This window comes from Molossus molossus, unplaced genomic scaffold, assembly GCF_014108415.1.
Source record: "Molossus molossus isolate mMolMol1 unplaced genomic scaffold, mMolMol1.p scaffold_m16_p_2, whole genome shotgun sequence".
NCBI lineage: Eukaryota > Metazoa > Chordata > Mammalia > Chiroptera > Molossidae > Molossus > Molossus molossus.
In genome coordinates, this window is record NW_023425355.1 from 86,394,870 (window position 1) to 86,418,616 (window position 23,747).

The following is a 23,747-nucleotide window of genomic DNA, read 5'->3' on the forward strand; positions in this document are numbered from 1 at the left end:
TATAACCTTGATAAACATATATGCACCCAATATAGGAGGACCAAAATATATTAAAAATCTTCTGGAGGACTTCCAAGGAGAAATCGACAACAATACAATCATAGCAGGGGACTTCAACACCCCGTTGATAGCACTGGATAGATCCTCTAGGCGAAAAATTTGCAAGGAAACAGAGACTCTAAATGATGCAGTAGACCAAATGGATTTAATAGATATCTACAGAGAATTACACACCAAAACTACAGAATACATATTCTTCTCAAGTGCACATGGGACATTCTCAAAGATAGACCACATGATAGGACACAAACTAAATCTCTACAAGTTCAAGAAGATTGAAATCATATCAAGCATCTTCTCAGATCACAATGGCATGAAACTAGAAATCAATTGCAACAAGAACATGCAAAGACATTTCAACACATGGAGGCTAAATAGCATGTTATTAAACAATGAATGGGTCACCGAGGAGATCAAGGAAGAAATTAAAAACTTCCTGGAAACCAATGAAAATGAACACACAACAACACAAAATCTATGGGATGCAGCGAAAGCAGTTCTGAGAGCGAAGTTCATAGCACTACAGGCCTACCTCAAAACAATAAGAAAAATTTCTAATTGACTGTCTAACCTCACAACTTAAAGAATTAAAAAGCAAACAAAATGAAAACCCCAGAGCAAGTAGAAGGAAGGAAATAGTAAAGATCAGAGCAGAAATAAATGACATAGAGACCAAAAAAACAATTCAAAGGATCAATGAAACAAAGAACTGGTTTTTTGAAAAGATAAACAAGATTGATGGACCCTTAGCTAGACTCACCAAGAAACAAAGAGAGAGAACCCAAATACACAAAATCAGAAATGAAAGAGGAGAAGTAACAACGAACACCACGGAAATACAAAATATTGTTAACAACTACTATGAAAACTATATGGCAACTAATTCGACAATCTAAGCGAAATGGACAAATTTCTAGAAACACACAGTCTCCCAAAACTGGACAGGGAAGAGATAGAAAACTTGAACAGACTAATAACAACTAAGGAAATTCAAGAGGTAATCAAGACTCTCCCAGCAAACAAAAGCCCAGGCCCAGATGGCTTCTCAGGGGAGTTTTACTGAACATTCAAAAAAGAACTAACACCCATTCTTCTCAAACTGTTTCAAAAAATTGAAGAAGATGGAAGACTTCCAAACACGTTCTATGAGGCCAGCATAATTCTAATTCCAAATCCAGAAAAAGACACTACAAAGAAAGAAAACTACAGGCCAATATCCCTGATGAACATAGACGCCAAAATCCTGAACAAAATATTAGCTAATCGGATCCAGAAATGCATCAAAAAATTATTCACCATGACCAAGTGGGATTCATTCCAGGGATGCAAGGCTGGTACAGTATTCGCAAATCAATAAACGTGATACACCACATAAACAAAATGAACAATAAAAACCACATGCTCATATCAATAGATGCTGAAAAAGCATTTGACAAAATCCAGCATCCATTTCTGATAAAAACGCTCAGCAATGTAGGAATAGAGGGATCATATCTAGACATAATAAAGGCCATATATGAATGACCTACAGCCAACATAATACTCAATGGACAGAAACTAAAAACATTTCCATTAAGAACAGGAACAAGACAGGGATGTCCACTTCCACCACTCTTATTTAACATTGTACTGGAAGTCTTAGCCACAGCAATCAGACATGAAGAAAAAATAAAAGGGATCCAAATTGGAAAGGAGAAATTGAAACTGTCATTATTTGCAGATGACATGACATTATACATAGAAAACCCTAAAGACTCCATCAAAAATCTACTAGACTTAATGAATTTGGCAAAGTAGCAGGATACAAAATTAATGTCAAGAAATCGACGACATTCTTGTACACCAATGATGAACTCACAGAAAGAGAAACTGGAAAAACAATCCCATTTACCATCGCGCCAAAAAAATTAACGTACCTAGGAATAAACTTAACCAAAGAAGTAAAGGACCTATTTGCAGAAAACTACAGGTCATTGAAAAAAGAAATAGAGGAAGATATAAAAAAGTGGAAGCACATACCCTGTTCATGGATTGGAAGAATTAACATCATTAAAATGTCCTACTACCCAAAGCAATCTATAGATTCAATGCAATCCCCAACAAAATACCAACGACATATTTCATAGAACTAGAACAAATACTTCAAAAGTTCATATGGAACCAAAAAAGAACCCAAATAGCCACAGCAAACTTGAAAAAGAAGAACAAATTAGGTGGGATCACAATACCAGATATCAGGTTATACTACAAAGTGACTGTAACCAAAACAGCTTGCTACTGGCACAAGAACAGGCATACAGACCAGTGGAACAGAACTGAAAACCCAGAAATGGACCCAAGGCAATATGCTCAATTAATATTTGACAAAGCTGGCATCAGCATACCGTGGAGTAAAGACAGCCTCTTTAATAAATGGTGTTGGGAAAATTGGACAGCTACATGCAAAAAAATGAAATTAAACCATCAACTTACACCATACACCAAAATAAACTCAAAATGGATAAAAGACTTAAGTGTGACCCGTGAATTCATAAAAATTTTAGAAGAAAATGTAGGCAACAAAATTTCGGACATCATACGGAGCAGAATTTTCACTGATACATCACCTAAGGCAAGAGAAACAAAGGAAAAAATGAACACATGGGACTACATCAAACTCAAAAGCTTCTGCACAGCAAAAGAAACAATCATCAAAATGGAAAGGCAACCCACTGTATGGGAGAACATCATTGCCAATGATGTATCAGATAAGGGGTTAATTTCCAATATATACAGAGTGCTCATACAACTCAACAAAAGGAAGACAAAGATCCCAATTAAAAAATGGGCAGAAGAGCTGAATAGACACCTCTCCAAACAGGACATACAAATGGCCAAGAGACATATAAAGAAATGTTCAACATCACTAATCATCAGAGAGATGCAAATTAAAACAACAATGAGGTATCACCTCACACCTGTCAGAATGGCCGCCATCAACAAATCATCAAACAACAAGTGTTGGCAAGGGTGTGGAGAAAAGGGGACTCTAATACACTGCTGGTGGGAATGCAGACTGGTGCAGCCGCTGTGGAAAACAATGTGGTGTTACCTCAAAAACTTAAAAATTGAACTTCCATTTGACCCAGTGATCCCACTTCTAGGAATATACCCTAAGAAGCCTGAAACACCAATCAGGAAGAATATATGTACCCCCATGTTCATAGCAGCACTGTTTACAATAGCTACGATCTGGAAACAGGCCAAGTGTCCATCAGTAGACGAATGGTTAAAGAAGTTGTGGTACATATACACAATGGAGTACTATGCAGCGGTAAGAAAGAAAGATCTCTTATCCTTTGAGACGACATGGAGGGACCTGGAAAGTATTATCCTAAGCAAAAGAAGCCAAGCAGAAAAAGACAAATACCACATGATCTCACTTATATATGGAATATAATGAACATAACAGTCTGAGGAATACAGTAGACCCAGAAACATGGAAGTAGGGCACAGACTGACATCCCTCAGAAAGGGGGTGGGGGATGGGAAGGGATAAACCACAGAACTTATATGCATGTATGCATGACCAATGGACATGGACAACTAAGCCGGGGATGAGTCGGGGGTGGGGTGGGGAAGGCGGTGCCAATGGTGTGAAAAAGGTAAAATATCTGTAACAAAAAAATAAATAAAATATTTATAAAAAAAAAAAAGAAGAAGAATAGCATGAAGGAATGTGAACCTGACCTGCACACCTCTCACTACAACCCTCCACCGTAGTTGGGGAAGTTTTAAGAGTAGGCAAATATGGAAAGACTAGAATTAGATCATCTTTTGGGATTGGATACCAATTCAATTGGAGTATTATTATATATGAAAATATTTTTAAAAAGAAAATGAAGATATACAGCATTTCATTGGAAAATACCAAGCTGTGAACTCAGGACATAGCCTTCTAATCCTTTTGTCACCACCTGCTAACATCATTAAAAGACAGAGGACTTCTATTTTCAGATTACTTTTAGGAAAATATTTTGACAGATTCAGTATGCAGTGAAGTGATAAAGTTTTGTTAAGTGTGGTCCAATCATCTTTTTATATCACTGAATATATCAATTAGGTTAGTACATTCTGAGTCAGTCATAAAAAACCGGCTACACACTTTTGCATTTAAGAATAAGAAAAATCTACAGGTAGATAAGCATATCGATTCAACCCAAATAGTGAATGTGAAGAACTTTAGGGAAGATTTGTAAAATTGCATGGTTGTTGTCTCTTCATTTTCTAAAAAAAAAATTATGAAAAGAAAGGATCTTTACTTAACTGCCTTCTTAAAAAGTGCTATGCTTTTTTACCAAATAGAGTTTATAATATAGGCAACAGTAACAAAAACCTATCATCTTTATACTTTATAGTTTACAAGTGTTTTCATATACATTATGTTGTGCTATATAGCTTTACTGAGGTATAATTGACAAATTATAATTGTGTATGTTCAAGGCATACAACTTTATATTTTGAAATACATAGACATTGGGAAATAATATACAGTCAAGCTAATTAACATATTTTTTAACTCAGCTACTATATTGTGTGTATACTAAGAACTCTTAAATATATTATTTTAGCACATTTCAAGTGTACTCTACAGTATTATTAACTACAGTCACATTGCTGAATATTAGCTCTCCAAAACTTATTCATCCTGCATAACTGAAACTTTATACTCCTTGTCTAATATCTCTCTACTTCCCCCTTCCCCAGCCATCTTATTTTGACCTGATTTTACAAGGTCCAGGAGTATCATTCCCTTTTCACAAATGTTGAAATATAGTCTCAGAGAGACTAAAGGGAACTTGCCTGCCATCACACAGCCAGCATGTGGCTGTACTGGGGCTAGAACCCAGGTCTTTAGTGTCATTTCCAGGATGGCATTTGGTGTAAATTGTGCTTATGTGTATGTATGGGTTAATTTTCTAAAAGTATCTTCTCTACTGGCATTTAAGGAACAAGAGAATAATGAGCTGAACTCAGCTTAAGTTGAATTTCCTCGCTGGGTTTATATTTCAAAAGTCTGGGGCCAAACATATCAAAAGAACAAATTTTCTTATGGTATTACAGGTTACAGGCATGTGTTTTTCTTTTGCAAAGATTCTGAGAAGTAGTGTTTTTGCAATATTCCTAAATGAGTAATATATGATACAACTTGTTAGAGTACCTTTTCTTGGTTCATAAGTTTTGGTCTATTTGGTAGAATGACTTTAGCAGAATCCTCAAACAATATAGCTAAAATCTAGATTTCTATGACTGAAGCACAACCATCCTCAAGATAAACCTCAGATGTGAATGAGAGGTTACTAAAATGTAGGCATATAAATAATTGCTGTAGAAGGAGTAAGACTTCACTCAAATTTTTGAGCCCTCCAAGTAGATTAATGTTAGAAACTACCTATCATCAAATTACAAGGATAGTTTATAAGGAGCAGACAAGATCCCTGGCTTTTATTTGGAGATACTAAATGTTTTTATCTCCTAGTATCTCAGCAAAAGAATGCAGATGATCCATAGACTTCTGCTCAGTAAAGTACTGTGAGAATAAATTAACTAAATAGCTGTGAAGGTTTTTGAAAAATTGATGAGACTCTGAAAATGGGAGATAAATTATTTTTCTATAGATGCCACAATAAAGTATTGTAAACTTATTATGGAGGCCAGAAATCCAAAATAGTGTCAGCAGGGCTAACCTCCCTCCAGTCACTCTAGGGGAGAATCTTTCCTTGCCTCTTCATATATTTTGGTGGCCCCAAGGTGTTCCTAGGCATGCAGCAGCATTGCTCCACTCTTTGCTTTTGTCTTCCCATGTCCTCTTTTGTATGTCTTTCTATTCTTATAAGAACACCAGTCACTGGATTTAGGGCCTCTCTAATTACATATGCAAATATCATCTTTTCATGTAAATTCAAATTCTGAGGTCTGGGAAGACATGGATTTTGGGGGGACACTATTCAACCCACTATGAGAGGGATCATATTTTACACCTTATAGACTGGGAATGGAGGGAGACCAGTCAGTGTTCATTGTGAAAACCCCAAGCCAGTCCATAGGAAAGAGGTGGCTTCCCCATCTTAGAACTCTCAGGTTTACTCTGTAATGGTTGTGAGCATAATATTCTTTAAGCTCTTCACTTTAGTTGTACCTATATGAAAGGTAATTATTGTAGATGAGCTTTGTAAGTACAATTGTACAAAATCGATCTTTAAAAATATTTAGCATAGTAAGCATAAATTTCTTTCCAACTAAATAATAGAGAAAAATAGTTTTGCAATACAGTTGATTCAATTATGATCTAGAGCTTAGGTGGGAAAACTTTTTCTGTAAAATATATATTTCCCAATTTGTGGGCCGTACAGTGTGTAGAAAAAACTAAATTATGCCACTATAATGTTAGAGTAGCCATGCTTAAAAAATGGGCATGGCTATTTGCCAATATATTTTTATATATGAATACTGAAACTCAAATGTCACATATTTTTATATGTCACAAAATATTCTTTAAAAAATTTCTCCTTAATACCTTACATTATAAAAACAATGTTTAGCTTGTGAGCAATATAGAGGCAGTGTGCTATATTTGATTTGCAAAACTTAGTGTACTAACCCCTGTGCTAGATCTAGACAAAGCTTCAGGTAGCAAAAATAGTTGCCTGTTATCAACAAGAATATGGTTTTGAGAAGAGAGGAAGGAAAATCAGGCCTGTGACTTTTACTTATTTTAATATTTTTTCTTTATTGATTTTAGAGAGAGAGGGGAAAAGAGAAAGAAAGAGATAGAAACATTGATGAGAGAGAACACTGATTGGCCACCTACTGCATGACCCCACTGGAGATGGACACACAACCTAGGCATGTGCCCTTACCAGGAACCAAATTGGAGACCTCTTGGTGCATAGGTTGACACTCAGCCAGAGAGCTACATTGGCTAGGCAGGCCTGTGATTTTTAGAGAGTTGAATCCTAGAGTTAAGAGAGGTACTGTAGTCAAGGTAGAACTAGCCATTGGAGTAGAGACTTTTCCAAGCTTACATACAGGTGGATAAGAAGGCTTTGTGCCCATGATTAGAAATACTCTTTAATACCAAATATCACACCTAGATACAGTGGTGTCTTTTTTTTTTTTTTTTTTTTTTTTGTGACTCATGAGGTGAAGGTCATTTTGTCTTTTGCTTTTTAGAATCGGAGTGTCTGAGAAACCAGGGCAAGGGACTATTTGCAAGCCCAGGCTTGGGCTCAGAATCACAGGATGCAAAGAGATGACCTCAGAATAAACCACTGAAAGGAAACCAGTCCTATAATTTTTCTAGGGAGAAGAAGAACTGAGTCCAAAACCAGTTAAAAGTCTGGAATCCCTTATGGATTGGGAGGACTAAAGTATATATTTTATTTGAGTATAGGATTGATAGGGATATCTAAGATTCTAGAAATAGTAAGTCCTCTTGCACAACTGGAGAAGTTGGATTAAATTGGATGAAAGGTTTGATGGTCTGTGGCAGCTCCTATAGCCTCTTCATCACTGACATGTGTGTTTGTGTATGTGTGTGTACATATTCATTTGCCAGTGTTCACGTATCTGTCTATGAGTCCTGATAAAGCTAGTGGATTCCTGGGAGGTGAAGGCTAGAAAATTAAAACAAAGTTTTTTGCCCAGCTTACAGGGAACTATCTAGTTTCTGAGGTGACTTAAAATAAAGGAGTGATAGGAGAAATAATCCATTTTGTAAACCTTTAAAGATAAAATGAGGTTGAACTAAAGCTCCAAGAAACTAAAATAATGGGATGATGGGGAAAAGGAGGTTTTATCTTAGCCAAATGAAATAGACTGCATAAACCTGGGAAGTTAGTGGGGTTTTAAGGGCCATGTCTCCTATGATATAAGGGGGTCATGATAACTCACTGCTTAAAGTATGTACCATAAAAGATTGTTACAACTATGTTGCAATTTGATTAAATAGGTTGATGGTGGGAGATGTAGCTGCCATCCTGTATAGTTTCAGGGGCACTATTCATATAGCTTATAATGTGACAATGACTCCTGAAGCTGGTTAAGGAAATGACACTGGCTTTGGAGAAATCATAGCTTTTGACCTTCCTTCCTCTTTCTGTCAGCATATTCTATTCATCTGGATCTTAGTGCAAATTAACTGGGAAAGATGGCTTCTGCTGGGACATCCAGAAATGTCTTCCCAGGCACCTGTTGGGAATGTAGACCAGGATGTTCACTCTGAGTGGGGCCTCACCAAGTGTATTGAGGCACCCAAACCGTCTCTCTGCATCTCTATTTACTTGAGTAAATGTGGCCTTCAGATCTTTAGGAAGATGGGAAGTTCTAACATCCTTTCCCAGGCAAGACTGATGGGTTAAAAGGAACCAAATCAGAGTTTGATCTGCATCCACAATCCATCTGTAATAAATCACTTACAAAGTAATGTAATGCCTACTCATGAGGATATATACCCAAAACTAATAGAATATTGTATGTAAACTATAATTGAAAAAAAAATGACTTAAAAAAAGAAAATGGTCGAGCTTACACCAAGCCCTTCTTTCCTCCTAAGGTTCCAGTCCTCTGAGAGCACCTCTCCTCAGCGGTCTCTGTGCTGCTTCCATGTACTGCTGCCTGGGTGAAACACTACTGCTATCCCAAGCCAGCCCACCACCATATGCTGAGCAGCATCCAAATCAGTGGTGCTGCTGGGCTGGGCCATGGGCAGCCTACCGTGACAGCCCCACAGCTGGGGCTCATGTGGCCCTCCTGGCTTCACTACAGTGAGGCAGTGGCTGACCACAAAGATGACCTGAACTTCTTCAAGATGGTGGAGGGCCTCTTCGACTGCGGCACCAGCATCATGGTGGATAAGCTGGTGGAGGACCTCAAGACCCAAGAGGGCAAGGAGCAGAAGCAGAACTGTGTGTGTGGCATCCTATTGATCATCAAGTTCTGCAACCATGTGTTGAGCCTGTCTTTCCCCATCCCGGCACCAAGAGGGCTCCTGGGAGGTCATCCAGGGCTGCCAGGCCCAGCACAGCCAGCAATGCACACCCTACAAGGGAGATACTCCTTACAGCATTGATGTGAGTGTAGATGGAGTGAAAGCTTTGGCGTCTCTGACGACATATATGTGTGCAGTGGTTGATGTGCCATTTGGGGTTGCCAAAACTGATGTTAAGATCAATCTCAAGAACTATACTGATAATGAATCATAAGGAAGTTCACCAAAACACTTTATTGGTTCAGGCATCGATGTGCTTGCCCCAGACATGAGCACAGGGAGCAGGAGATGTCCTGGATTGCTAACACCTATACCAGCATCATAGGGCACTATGATATTACTGTCCATGCCTGTGTAACTGGTCAGCCTATCCGTAAGGGTAGGATCCGTAGATGGATCTCTGCTACTGGCTAGAGAGTTTTCCATGGGATTGAAAACTTCATCAATGAAGCTTCTTACATGAGCATTTTAGGGATGACACCCAGTTTTGGAGATAAAACATTTGTTGTTCAGGAATTTGGTAAAGTCTACCTAAATTCTATGACATATTTGCATCACTTTGGAGCTAAATGTGTTGATGTTGGTGAATCTGATGGGAGCATATGGAATCCAGATGGTACTGACCCAAAGGAACTGGAAGACTCCAAATTGCAACATGGATCAATCCTGGAATTCCCCAAGGGGAAGCTTTATGAAGGGAGCATCTTAAAGACTGACTATGACATATTGATCTCTGCTGCCAGTGAGAAGCAGCTGACCAAGTCTAATGCACCCAGAATCAAAGCCAAGATCATTGTTGAAGGTGTCAATGGACCAACAACTCCAGAAGCTGATAAGATTGTCCTAGAGAGGAATATTATGGTTATTCCAGATGTCTACTTGAAAGCTGGAGGAGTGACAGTATCTTACTTTCAGTGGCTCAAGAACCTAAATCATGTCAGCCATGGCCATTTGACCTTCAAATCGGAAAGGGATTTTAACTACCACTTGCTCATGTCTGCTCAAGAGAGTTCAGAAAGAAAATTTGGTAAAAGGGTGGAACTATTCCTGTTGTGCCCACAGCAGAGATCCAAGACAGGATCTCAGGGATATCTGAGAAAGACATTGTGCATTCTGATTTAGGTTACAATATGGAGAGCTTGGCCACGCACATCATGTGCACAGCCTTGAAGTGTAACTAGGAATTGAACCTGATAACAGCTGCCTACATCAGTGCCATTGAGAAAGTCTTCAAGTTGTACAATGAAGCCCATGTGACCTTCACATAGATGGATTGCAGTTGACTTCTTCACTTCCTTCTTTACCTCTTCATCTGGAGACCTATCACAGTTTTACATGTAACCACAGATCTTTCTCACATTACTTAATAGGCATGGGTTTCATTCCTAACAAGTCAATCCAAATCAACCCCTTAAAAAATTAATTAAAGTTAGGAAATAATGTACAAAGCTAAAAGTAGATGCTAGAGAGCCATTTGGGTCTTTGACCTTAAAAAAAAAAAGGTCCTTTCTATCTAGCTGCATTGCTCCACCGCTGCTTCTCCACAGTCAGAGTTGTGGTCGGGAAAGCACCTATAGTCCAAGGGTAATCAGCTGCTTGTTGCTTCAGCTCTGGCCAAGTCTAAGTTGTGTTGTGACTTTGACACATTTAAGAACCAGGTGTGTAGCATTTTCAGAAGGTATTGTCATACTCAATTTAGTTATCAGTATTTTATGTCAGCAAAATAACTCAATTATATAGATTGCAAACAAAAATAAAAGCTGTTTCTCTTTATATATTTTATTCTTTAAGAGTAAAGTAAGTACATACTGCTGTAATAAAGTTGCCTTTAATCACTTAAGAAGCCTAACCTTGACTCAAGCAGTGACTACATATAAACATAATGAATGAAAAAAGCTAGTATTTTTTATAACATAAAACAGTATGATTTATAGCTTTTTTTTTTATGCTCACTTGAGGACATTTTTCCATGTTTTTTTTCAGATAGAGTGGGAGGGAGGGAGAGAGAGAAAGAGGGAAAGAAACATCAGTGTGAAAGGGACACATTGAGTGGTTGCCACCCGCAGGACCCAACCAGGGCCAGGGACAAACTGCAACCAAGGTACGTGCCCTTAGTGGGAACTGAACCCGGGTCTCTCTGGACCACAGGCCCATGCTCTAATTGCTGAGCCAAACCAGCCAGGGCGATTTATAGCTTATTAATAGTACATTGTCCAACAAAACAAAAAACCCAGTGGATAATTAGTTCTCTTCATACATATCATTGAATATCAAATGATGGAGGCTATTTCTGTTAAGACTGTCAGACTTTTTTAACAGCATTTATGACATATAGTCCAAAGAATGTAGTAACCTCCTCATGTTAATTAATGGATCTTCAATTTTTTCAAAATCTTTTGTGTTGACTGAACAATACTTCAAGTAGAGTGTCCCAGAAAACAAACAAACAACAACAACAACAACAACAAAAATTTTGGCTCCTTCTTTGGAGACTGGCTGGTGACTCTGAGCATTGCTAATAATGGCTCAACTTGCCCTGAATTTGTGTCCATTTCCAGGGACCTCACATTCAAGCATAACTTCATTAACAGAAGCTTGAGGACAACCTGGAGTTGAGTGTTGTGTTTTGCCAGGGCACTTTGAACAGTAATGTCCTAATAAAATACTAGATATTATTTATGTAAGAATGAGCTTCTTATTTCTTTTTAAAATTTATTTTTGCTTATTAATTTGTTTTTGTTACAGATGTTTCTCATTTTTCACCCATTGACACCCTCTTCCCCTTCCACCCCACCCCATCCCAGCTTTGTTGTCTATGTTCATTGATCATGCATACATGCATATAAGTTCTGTGGTTTATCTCTCCCCCCTCCAACTTCCCCTCCTCTGAGGCTTGTCAGTTTGTACCCACCTCTATGTCTCTGGGTCTATTTTGTTCAGCAGTTTGTTTAGTTCATTATATTCCACAAATAAGTGATATTTGTCTTTCTCTGCTTGGCTTGTTTTGCTTAGCATAATACTCTCCAGGTCCCAGCATGCCATCTCAAAGGATAAGAGATCTTTCTTTCTTACAACTGCATAGTATTCCACTGTGTACATGTACCATAGCTTTTTAATCCACTCATGTACTGACGGACACTTCAATAATATCATTTCTGAAATATCTAACTACTTTGTAACTCCATGACTTAATCTGGTGTTAAAAACAGTCATTAAAAATCTACCTCTTCAAAAAAAAAAAAGTTTTTTTTTGCATATTTTTGAGTACAACATTTGGCCAAAGGACAGATATAAAAAAATATATAACATTTTGAGTTGTTCACATTGAGTCGGATACTATGAATTGTAATAATTTAAACATAAAGCATTATGATATGTGTTGTTGGAAAGATCCATTAAGTGAGAATACCTATAAAACTTCATATCTTCTCTTATCCATTAATTTCATTTATTTATTTATTAATTCAGTAAACATTTGTTAAGCATCCATTGCATGCCAGACATTGTGCTAGGAATTGATAAAGTGAGATGATGAAGAAATTAGTGAGGCCCCACTCAGGGTGAGCATCCTGGTCTGCACTTCTAGAAGGTGCCTGGGAGGGCATTTCTGTATGCCCCAGATCATAAGAAGCTTAAGTCAGGGGATATGGACACACAAAAAGAAAAATCACAATGAAATATAGTAGATGGTTGTTCAATATTCTCTGGGTGAAGAGAGAATGACTAAATCTACGAGTGTCTGATGTATTCAGGAAGGCATTTCAAGGAGGTAGTGACTTGTGTGCTACTTCTTGAAGTGTGATTGGAAGTTTTCTTGGTGAAGAAGTGGCAGTATGGGCATTTCCTATGATGTTAAATCCACATCAGTTTATAAATGTGGTTGATGATTCCTGAAATTAATGAGAGAGAAACTAATCATCTGTGTTTGGGAAGTTAGAAGGGAAGATTTTTGGAAAAATTGGGATCTTGTTGTCAGTTCTAGGTAATGAGGTTCCTTTTAATTGTATAAGTATGGCAGATGATGTTTTAGAAAAGTCATGTTGTGGGGGTTTGGCAGGGGAGTTGGGGGAAAGGAGTAACAGATAGGGCTGGTGAGTTTTGAGGCAGAAAGAGCATTGAGCAGGCTATTAAAATATTCTAGGACAGAAATGCCAACAATCTGAATTAAGGATACTTTTGATATAAAATTTTAAGGTTGATTTGATAAGATTTAGTGATTAACTAGGTAGACCACTGAGAAGAAGACAATAATAGAGAGGATCTAAAATGACTCTGAGGTATATAGTGACACCATGACTCAAAATTATTTTCTTTGACACCCAAATATTCACAAAACAGGTTTCTTTTATCTCTTTAATGTCATATTATTGGATTTGAATGTCTTTATATTGGATCAATGTTTGCATACTTATTTTTTATTTATTGAATTTATTGGTGTGACATTGGTCAATAAACTTATCTAGTTGTCAGGTGTGCAATTCTATAATGCATCATCTGTATGTTGTTTTGTGTGTTTACCACCCCAAATCAAGTCTCCTTTAATTTACATTAATCTCCCCTTTACCCTCTTCTACTTCCCCCTACACCCTTTCCCTGTGGTAATCACCATACTATTGTCTTTCTGTGAGTATTTGGTTTTTGCTTAATCCCTTCACCTTTTTCACCCTGTATCTATGAGTCTGTTTCTATTTTGTGTGTTAGTTTATTTTGTTCATTAGATTCCACATATAAGTGAGATCATATTGTATTTACTTTTATCTAAACTGGCTTATTTCAGTTACCATAATATCTCCAGGTCCATCCAAGCTGTCACAAAGGGAAGATTTCCTTCTTTTTAACAGCTGGGTGGTATTCCATTGTATAAATTTACCACAGCTTTTTTTATCTACTCATCTACTGAAAGACATTTGGGCTGTTTGTGCAAAGCTTTGTATGAAAAAACAAACAAACAAACACACACATTATTTTCTTATGCTTCAATGAAGGATTTATTTCCTATAAATCACCTTTTTGATTCACAACTTAACAGTTAATATCTTAAATTGGAAAGATTTTATAGGATGTTAGAGAATATGGAAAATCTGCTAAATACTTTCTTAAGAATCACAGAAATGTAAGTGACACTTTTATATAAGTTATGAAGTATATTAAATCATGTTTTATATTTTGTAATTTTTGTAAATCAGAGGAACACATTTCCAGTTGAATTTCTCTTGTAGTGATAGCTGTGGACTGTGCTATGATCCTAATTATTTTTCCTTTAGACTCAATGTTTACACATGAAATGTGCTTAATTATAGAGGAGAGTTGGGGTAACCTTCCACTGTCCTCCTGCCCCCATGATATAATTTTCAGTGATATATGACATTCTTGGATTTTGGTGGACTTGGAGTAGGATTATTGCGACTGTCTAAATTGTTATATCAAAACTGTTCAGCTCCATTCCTTACCTTTATTTGTTGGACATGGTCATTGCTTTTCAGTTAAGGTCATGCATTTCTGGTAGTGGAAGCAGGAGAAAAGAATAGAGTTGAGCTTATAGTGTTTTTGCACTCCATAGTTACTAGAATTGAAATTATATAGAAAAATTAATCATAATGTATTTACTTTATATTACTTATCCACTCTTCTTTTGTTCTCAACAGTTTGAAAATCTCTCTGTAACTCCTATGTATTTAATTATTTTGAAATTATTCTAAACACAGGAATTTTGGGAGCTGAGCGCCTCATATTTTATAGTTAGAGAACATAGAAGCTAGGTGGGAAGAGGTCTTATCAAAGGCCTCACAACACCTAGTAACAGAGATGAACCTTGAACTCTGGACTGGTAACTTTGGACATTAATTTAAAAGGAAAAATGTAACCAACATCTTCAAGAACAGTGATACAATGTAAAGAATTACAGAATCTTTGTTCTTCTTTTTTCAAGATTGCTGTTGCTATTCGGGGTCTTTTTTGGTTTCATATGAACATTTGAAGTATTTGTTCTAGTTCTGTGAAATATGTCGTTGCTATTTTGATGGGGATTGCATTGAATCTATAGATTGCTTTAGGTAATATGGACATTTTAATGATGTTAGTTCTTCCAATCCATGAACAAGATATGTGCTTCCGCTTTTTTATATCTTCCTCTATTTCTTTTTCCAATGTCCTGTAGTTTTCTGCAACTAGGTTCTTTACTTCTTTGGTTAAGGTTATTCCTAGGTATCTTAATTTTTTTTTGATGCAATGGTCAATGGGATTGTTTTTTCAGTTTCTCTTTCTGTGAGTTCATCATTGGTGTATAAGAATGCTGTCGATTTCTTGACATTAATTTTGTATCCTGATACTTTGCCAAATTCATTTATTAAGTCTAGTAGATTTTTGATAGAGTCTTTAGGGTTTTCTATGTATAATATCATGAAGGACAAAGAAGGTGGGATCACAATGCCTGATATCAGGTTACACTACAAAGCGACTGTAATCAAAACAGCCTGATACTGGCACAAGAACAGGCATATAGACCAGTGGAACAGAACAGAGAATCCAGAAATGGACCCAAGGCAATATGCTCAATTAATATTTGACAAAGGTGGCAAAAGCATACAGTGGAATAAAGACAGCCTCTTTAATAAATGGCGTTGGTAAAATTGGACAGCTACATGCAAAAAAATTAAACTAGGCCATTAACTTATACCATAAACAAAATTAAACTCAAAATGGATAAAAGATTTAAATATGACCCATGTATCCATAAAAATTCTACAAGAAAATGTAGGCAACAAAATTTCAGACATCATACGCAGCAAAATTTTTACTGACACATCACCTAAGGCAACAGAAACAAAGGAGAAAATGAACACATGGGACTACATCAAACTAAAAAGCTTCTGCACATCAAAAGATACAGCCATCAAAATGGAAAGGCAATCCACTGTATGGGAGAACATCATTGCCAGTGATACATCAGATAAGGGGTTAATTTCCAAAATATATAGAGTACTCATACAAATCAACAAAAGGAAGACAAAGAACCCAATTAAAAAATGAGCAGAGTTGCTGAATAGACACCTCTCCAAACAGGACATACGAATGGCTAAGAGAAAAATGAAAAAATGCTCCACATCACTAATCATCAGAGAGATACAAATTAAAACGACAATGAGGTATCACATCACACCTGCCAGAATGGCTGCCATCAACAAATCATCAAACAGCAAATGTTGGCGAGGGTGTGGAGAAAAGGGGACTCTAGTACACTGCTGGTGGGAATGCAGACTGGTGCAGCCACTATGGAAAACAATATGCTGTTACCTCAGAAAATTAAAAATTGAACTTCCATTTGACCCAGTGATCCCACTTCTAGGAATATATCCTAAGAAGCCTGAAACACCAATCAGAAAGAATATATGTACCCCCATGTTCATAGCAGCACTATTTACAATAGCTACGATCTGGAAACAGCCCAAGTGTCCACCAGTAGACGAATGGATAAAAAAGCTGTGGTACATATACACAATGGAGTACTATGCAGGTGTAAGAAAGAAAGATCTCTTATCCTTTGAGACGACATGGAGGGACGTGGAAAGTATTATCCTAAGTGAAACAAGCCAAGCAGAAAAAGACAAATACCACATGATCTCACTTATATATGTAATATAATGAACATAACAGTCTGAGAAATAGGGTAGACCCAGAAACATGGAAGTAGGGTACAGACTGACAATCTCCAGAAAAGGGGGTTGTGGGGGGAGGGAGGAGATAAACCACAGAACTTATATGCATGTGTGCATGGCCAATGGACATGGACGACAAGGCTGGGGACAGGACGGGGAGTCTGGGAGGAGGGTTTCAATGGGGTAAAAAAGGAGAAACATCTGTAACAAAAATAAAATAAAAAATACAAGTAAAAAATTAAGTAAAAAAAAAAGAATTACAGAATCTTGATACTAGAATGACTGAAAAGCCCACCAATCCAGCTGGCTTAATATAAATGAATTAGACTTCTACTAGGCTACATTCCTGACTCAGGAATGGGAAAGCCCTTAAAGCCAGAGGTTGGAACTTTGAGAATGCCTGCATCAAAAATACTCAAGTGCAACATGTAACTTGGCCACTTTCCAGAACTCAAATGTTACTTAATTGGTATGCTTTACCAAATATATTCGCTATGTGAAAATAAAACACATCTGGCTTCTACATTTTGAGTTACCCATACATACAACATGCACATGTTCTTTTCACCTTCTGGGAGGAAAAGAAATTTGTAGCTGCATTGTGTAATTGAATCTTCCTGAAATTAGCCTTTAGAGTTTGGGAAGGTAAAGATTTATTGTCAATGCATTCTACACACACACACACACACACACACACACACACACACACACTGACTTTCTACATTTGCTTCAGCACTGGTTCAACTCTTAAACAGAATAGTCAAAATTGATGTTAACAATATCCATAATATATCCAATGTTTAAGAATGTTAAAATACTTATTGGGTGGAGAAGAAATTACTGAGGAAATGTTAGATTTAATTTGTGGATCTTATTATGATATAATTCATTATGTAATTTACATAGGTAGACATAAATATATTTTTTCCAACCCATATGACAGTATACACATAAAAGCCATATAATAAAACAAGCAAAAATTCTACTTGATAACTTCTGAGAAAATATTACAGTTATTTTTTAAATGGAAATTTGACAATAAAGGCAAAGTTGTATAATAGAAAAAAATGATTTTCCTAATAGAAGATTTAAAACTGCATATTCATATATCAAGTGAATATAATATTTAGATCTAGAAACAACAGTGTCATATTTTCTCTTTTGAATAAGCCATTAGGCATTTTTGTCTTTGCATTCCTATTTGATCTGTACAGCATTATTTATTCTAATAATTGATGTTAACTTTCTTGGCAGTAGACAATATAATTACCTTTAATATTTAAATGGGATAAAAATGCCTTGAGCACATGTTTTTGGATAACTCTTAATATTTATTTCTAATTCCCTCTTTAATTATTCATTTATGTAGTATTAAAAAAATAATCTTGAAAAATGGAAGGCTGCTGACAGAATTATATCCCAGATGAATGGCCTCAGTTTTTCAGTCAGTTGGATAACATCTTGGATGGCTAAAAAATTAGTGATGCCAAATGGAAGCTCTGCTACACTTTCACTTTGACAATTAAAATGTATTTCAGTTAGAACAGCCCACACTGCTTTTTTTTATTTTGATTGTCCTTAAAATAAGATTCCACCATTATCCCTGTCCCCTGCCCTTCCCAGGTATATAAAATACCAAGGTTGTAGATCACTGAATTATAAGCTTTGACACCTCCATTCATGAAGCAAGGAATAAATTATCTTACCTTATTTGAAGATTCTCAGTTACATTTATGTGAGTCTTGATTTCAAATACAATTGTAAAGGTACTTATTTTGTTTACTGTGTCAATTGATTTGAAACTAGTTTTTAAACTTAATAAATACTATACTTCTGAATAGCATACAAGTTTCAAAGAAAATAAATGTTTCTTAAGATAGGATGAATAAAACTAGCCTGCTCTGTCCCAAAATGAAGAAATAAATGCAATCTCAACGTAAGAATTATACTTATTCATTAATTTATTATTGAATGGATATATTGTATATTGAGCTCATCCACATGCATAGTGGACTTTTATTTTTTTTATGAGATATCCAAACATGTTAGAAAAAGAGATGAGTGAATTTTTTCCAATTGCAGTCATGGTACCTAGCACAAATTATGTGCTCATTAAACATGTGCTGAGAAAGTGAATGAATCCCCTAAAAAAATTGAAGAGTCCATAGCATATCTGAGACAGTTAGACAGTAATCACAAGAAAATGTGTATTCAGTTGTATGGTATTAAGGTGAAACATAAGACCTTTCTTGGAAGTGAGGGTCCTGAGGGCCATGAGATTGGTCATCAAACAAGGTGAAGGTTCATCTTCCAGGTGAGGGGAATTAGATGACCAAAGATAAAGAGTAGAAATAAAAGTTTTGATAAGTAATAAGCAATCATCAAATGAACCTCTTTTAACATTTTTCTGCCATCACTTATGGCCACTGTATTGTGCTGGGTTTTGAGGGAGACAACATTGGACAAGATTATGCTCTACATTCAAGAAACTTACCTCTAGCAGGTCAACTAAAATATGTACACAAATAAAACCAAAACAAGGTCAAATACTAAGGTTATAGGAGAGTGCAGGAGGCTAAAGGAGTACAGAGGATGGAAAGGTGCCTGCTGGTGGGCAGATCTAGATGGGCCTAGGGAAGTATTGCCATCCACACCAGGTTTCATGAAGTATTGGGATAAAATCATAGTAGTTCATTATCTTTTGATGCTTTAGACCTTTTTGAGAACTTCATGAAACCTCTAGCTCCTTTTGCCCAAGAAATGTACAAATGGACCTACACAAACAATTTTATGTGCAATTGCTTAGACTTCCTAAAGACAATCTATGTACCCTCTAAGGAGTCCATGTATCCACAATTGAGACCTTTGGCACAGAGGGTAAAAAATAGTTTTGGAAAAGGTAGAGAGCTGTATTCAGATTGCAACACCTCTACCTATATGATTTATGCAAGTATCTCGAGCCCTCAAAGTCTGTTTCCTCATCTATGAAACAAGGAAAATAATATCTACTTCAAAGTATTATGACATAAAATGAGCTAACAGAAGTCATGTGATTACACTGCCAGGTGCCAAATGCATTCTACGTTTCACAATGTGGCTGTGTCTATTTCCCTGAGAACAGGGGATTAGCTGCATTGCTAGTTACTTTATTAATTTCTATATTCCCTTTATCCATTCACACTAGTCAACAATCTATTTATGTTTTACAAAAATCCCAATGTGTAAAATATAATGAGCATGTGGGCAAAAGTAACTGGGAAATATGATCCCCACAATGGACTCTTAGGATAAGCAAATTTGAAAATGAGCCTATACGTTCTACTTGGGGGCAGGGTGTGAAAGCTCCTAGTTGGCTCCTAATGGGTCAGATTTATAACCTGTTTTTAAATGTCTTTTAAATTTAAACACTATTCCTAAATTCAAGAATTTTTAAAAAGTATAATTTTATTAGAATACTTTGGAAAGTTTGGAGTGAGGGATGCTATTTTTGTGAGAGGAACAAGGTGAGAAGAGAAAAGGTTTAAGAAAAACTTTTCCATTGGTGGGATTAATTTGTTATCATGAAATTGAAGCATAAGAAAAATTGCCCTCTTTTCCACTTCTGCTAATAATGTCATATTAAAAAAAAAAAAACTGTCTTTATTGTTGACAGTACTATGCATGCCCCCCCCCTTTCACGTATTCACTCTCTCCTTCCCACTCCTGCCACCCTCTGCCTTCACCACACTATTTTCTGTGTCCATTAGTTATGCATATATGCATATAAGTTCTTTGGTTTATCTCTTCCAGTCCCTTTTCCCCTTCCCCATGAGATTCACCAGTTTGTTCCCTACTTACATATCTCTGGTTCTATTTTGTTTGTGAGTTTATTTTATTCATTACATTCCACATATAAGTGAGATCACATAATACTTGTCCAAGTGTCTATCAGTAGGTGAATGGATAAAAAGTTGTGGTACATTTACACAATGGAATACTATGCAGCTGTAAGAAAGAAGGATCTCCTACCCTTTGAGACAACATGGAGGGACTGGGAGAGTATTATGCTAGATGAAATAAGCCAGTCAGAGAAAGACAAGTAAATGTTTTATTTTGATGTTGATTATAGTTGTTAAAAGTTGTGTGTATGTGTGTGAATAATAGACTGTTAAAATGAGGGTGTTTTTTTTGAAGGGGTCTCTTTGATTCACCTACATTCCAGAGAACTTTGTGCTTTAATACTCCTCAGGTACACCTACAGCCATCTTTAATTATTTCCCCATGGTTTGTTTTCATATATTGATAGATGCCTCAAGATTTTGGTAAGAGCATCCATACACACACACACACACACACACACACACACACACAGAAACACACACACAAACATACATATATACACACAAAAATATGCATAACAACAGAACAAAATCAGCAGGTGACAAATGCATATTGTACTTGTCCACATTTATAAAGTAAATTTATAATAGGAGTTTTAAAAACATGATATTTAGTGAAGAAATACAAGGAGGGTGGAATTGGGTGGTTGGGTTTAAAATCAAAAGTTACTCAGCCAGTCATTATAAAGGTGACTCAAATTGGCTTTTATACTGGGGAAGTTTTTATTTCAAGACTTAAACATGTATAATTCTAATTTTAAGAAAACTAGTAGAATAAATATTCATTATACAAACAGAAGGTCTTCCATTCATCTTTCCATTGATTTTCAGGTATTTTCTCCAAAATAAAATGAGTAATTATTTGAAAGTAATTTTAGCACCCACAAGGTAGGCTAAGCTTTTCCTGACATCAACAGTCATTTGTCTGGAAGTGCCAAAGGGCCACAGCCAAGTGTCATGTGAATCTGAGTCTTACAGGTTACATGGGAAAGAAAGGACTGATGGACCAGCATGCTCTTTTGAGAAAGATGCAAAATGTAAGTTATAGAGAAGAACCACCAGTATTCTGAGTCTTATAGGTTACATGGGAAAGAAAGGACTGCTGGAACAGCATGCTCCTTTGAGAAAGATGCAAAATGTAAGGTCTAGAGAAGAACCACCAGTCTTGTCTGAGTCTAGGAAACAAGTAAGTATTTCACACATGTATATTGGTAAATGGGTGGATGATGGATGGACAATAGTGGGTATTTTAAGTAAGCCTAGTGATGTAACAAGAATAGATCTTCATCAAGACATCTATTCACATACATAAAAAAGTAAACTTTTTTTTCTAAACAAGGTCCTTGTGATTTGGTTTATAATAGTTAACTCTCTGCATTTTTAAATTAAAAACTTATATAAAAATTATCCTAACCTGTATTATTTGGGTGTTTTCTTTTTCTTGTACTGAGAAATTCCAAAAAGTTGATTAGGATAGGTAGTAATTCCTAAACCTCAGGTATTTGGAAAAGTATATTGGAAGATTGTGGTGCTCAGGAAATAGCAGATATTATTATTCACAGTTTGTTATCATTAGAAGGACAATAGAAGGTCAGGAATGGCAGTGGATATTTGTTTTGCTACACCATACCCTTGTCTGAGTTGAACCCAGTGGAGAGATCAGAAGGGAATTTTACTATTATCTAACTGATCTAAGTTTCAGTCTTGGATCTTTTTGTATTAGTAATACATAAATTGAGTAAGTTACATTTATTCTCTGAGCCAAATATTTCAAAACTATATCAGAAGAAGTCATCCCTGCTTTATCTTCCTTAAAAGGCTATTTGAGAATATATATAGGTTATGGATGTTCACATACTTTGTAAAGTGCATTGTGCATGCACGATGAGAGCTTCCCAGATTCTATTATTTGTCCAGTTGGGATTACATATGTTTTCTTCTCAAAAACTGGAATTGTGAGCATAAATGTATCAGTCTACGTAGTACTCAGTGACTGGATTGATATTTGAGGTGAAGATACCATGTTTTGAGCTCTAACTTTGGATGTTATCAACTTCAAGATTGTCCATGTGAAATTGCCCTTTTCTCTTCTTTATTGTGGGTGAGAGGGTCTGCAGTGGTACTGGCTTACTGTTATAATTTCATTCATGTTGATCTTAGAAGATTTGTCTTTTCAAGCATGGAATTTATATCTGGGGCTTATTTCTGCCCTCTCATTGATAAGTTGTAACTGCAGTTCTTGTTTTTAAGCTTTCCAAAACTGGTGGTTCTTCATTCCACTCAACCTTTTTCTTGACAAAACACCAGCCCCCAACATTTTGCCTATTCCTGATCAAGGTGTACACTCAAGCTCTTCCTGAGTGGAAGAGACTTTTAGTTGGCTTGTTGCCTCTTGGTGGACTACTTTTGTGGGATCACTGACTTTTCTTAGCTTTTGAGACTTGAGGAACTATTCAGAGCATTTCTTTCAATGAGATAACATTGTGCAACAGAAAATTGCTTTCTGTTGATTTTTCTTAATTAAAATGAATGTGTGCCTGCTATACATTAGTTTAAATTCACTTATACCTAATTGCCCAGATGTCATCATGGGTGAGAGCCTATTCTTCCATTTTACCCTGTTTGAGAGCCTATTCTTTACATTTTAAATGAAAATAGACTAATGTACAATCTATATCTGAAAAACATTGAAAAATTTAAAAGCATTGTCATTGGAGAGGAAGTGATGGTGGCTATTTTTAATGAATAGGATGATCATTATTGTTATAAAATAATTAATGAAGATAATTGGCCTTTACTAGTTAGGAGGCTATTGAATTAGACACAGCCCTTAGAATGTGGACTTCTTTGAATTCAACAATGTCCAAGAGTTTTCATTTTGAAGTAACCTTTTGGTTACCCTTTAAAATTTTGCATTTAGCTTCAAATGCAGCATATTCCTGCAATGTTATATGTGAGCTGAAAAGGCATTTGCTGAGAAATGTAATATGTTTCTACAAAACATTTTAAAATATGTTTTCTTTATTGGTTTTAGAGAAAGGAAAGGAAAGAGAGAGAAACATCAATGAGAGACAACATCGATTGGCCACTCCTGCATGCCCCTTACTGGGCATTGGGACCACAACC

The 23,747-nt window shown here is 36.3% G+C and overlaps 1 protein-coding gene and 1 pseudogene across 1 annotated transcript in view; both read left to right on the forward strand.

The window, feature by feature from the left end:
• Positions 1 to 23,747, forward strand: part of AFF2 (AF4/FMR2 family member 2) — a 575,765-nt gene that overhangs the window by 21,702 nt on the left and 530,316 nt on the right. The window lies entirely within an intron of this gene.
• On the forward strand, positions 8,704 to 10,356 carry LOC118635936 (annotated as a pseudogene).